Source organism: Aplysia californica, unplaced genomic scaffold, assembly GCF_000002075.1.
Source record: "Aplysia californica isolate F4 #8 unplaced genomic scaffold, AplCal3.0 scaffold00431, whole genome shotgun sequence".
NCBI lineage: Eukaryota > Metazoa > Mollusca > Gastropoda > Aplysiida > Aplysiidae > Aplysia > Aplysia californica.
In genome coordinates this window covers 33,373-34,911 of record NW_004797701.1, presented here as the reverse complement: position 1 = coordinate 34,911, position 1,539 = coordinate 33,373, and the positions used below count along the sequence as shown (strand labels likewise).

The window sequence follows — 1,539 nt, the reverse complement described above, 5'->3', positions numbered from 1 at the left end:
ACAGAAACGCAGGTGAAGATAATAATATGGACCTTGGCACACACAGAAACAACAACAACGACAACGACAACCTCACCACCAACAACAACAACGACAACGACAACGCCACCACCACCACCAACAACAACAACAACACCACCAACAACAACAACAACAACCACATCAACATCAAACATACCTTGGCGGCTCCGGAGTAATCACGGGACATTGCTTCTTTTTCTGTGACGAACGTTTCCGATCGCTTCCCAGGATTTTCACAAAGACGTTCTTCATATTCCGCGCACAAACTACAGTGAGGAAAAAACCCGTCTCTCCTCGTCTCTATCACAAGAATTGTTCGCAGCTCATACCCACAGTCACGCTCACAAAACTCGCCATAGTTTTTTCAACGTCACAGAAAGTTCAAGAATAATTTATCACGGGACGGGTCAATAATCACAGATTATATGATGGTCAGTTATTGCTTATTTATCACAGCTGATGAAGAGTTATCACAGCTGATGAAGAGTTATCACAGCTGAGGGAGATTTATCACAGCTGAAAGCTAAATAAAGTCTGTCCACTAGATCTACACTTTGTTCAGCGGGCGACAGCGTGAGAATACAAACGAAAGTTTGATACACAGTCCCGTCGTTTGCTGATATGCGGAGCACACACACACACACGCACAAAATTCAGTTTTTGTAGGCTATCTTAATAACCAATATGGTCACTGATAAAAAGACAAAGTTACACATGAATACCGTGAAAGTGAAACCAAAACTGTACGAAATAGTTCATCATAAGCCCTAGTGAGAGAGAGAGACACACACAGAGAGAGAGAGAGAGAGAGAGAGAGAGAGAGAGAGAGGATGGGGAAAAAAAGGATTGGGACATCCAGCTTCAATGACACAAATACATGACCCAGTGAGTCACGAGAGTGCTGTGAGTTACCATTAACGGGGAGTGAGCAATGAGCAAGACAACTAATACATTTTCGTCTAGCAGCCAGCTAATAGCCGACTCCAGTGGGCATTAATTTTAGCAAGGCACCCCAGCGTTAGTTCCGGTATCCGCGGCCTATAGGGACCCTCAAGGGCGGGTGGTCAATTAGCCTATGTCTCCTTGTACGCAACGCAACGTTTAGTCGCGGGCGACAGTCGCTAGTGATGAGTCGCGAGATGTGTATCCTTATCCGCAACCACACTGCGCCAAAATGTTCTGTCGCGAGCGGCAAAAGCGACAAAACTAAAACCGTCTCCTTATGCGCGAAGAGAGACAGTGGTGAATTTTAAAGTCAAGATGGACAAGGAAGTACTAAGTCCGTCAGTTGGGAACTATGTGAACCGTTAACATTGATTTTTTAAAAATTCCGTACATGGCCAATACCGTGCAAGTTCTTCTCCTCCTCCAGTCATTCTCCTCCTCCTTCTCCTCCTCCTCTTCAGCCTCCTCCTCCTTCTCCTCCTGCTGTCCGCAAAATAAAAAACCACAAAAAAAAACACCAATACAATTATATTCACAAAACTTGCATTGGGGGGAACTGAAGATGAACCCCCC

At 45.0% G+C, this 1,539-nt stretch overlaps 1 protein-coding gene across 1 annotated transcript in view; it reads right to left on the bottom strand.

Moving 5' to 3' along the window:
* Window positions 1–1,539, bottom strand: part of LOC101859035 (metal tolerance protein 9) — a gene marked incomplete at its 5' end in the record, with an annotated part of 7,702 nt that overhangs the window by 4,815 nt on the left and 1,348 nt on the right.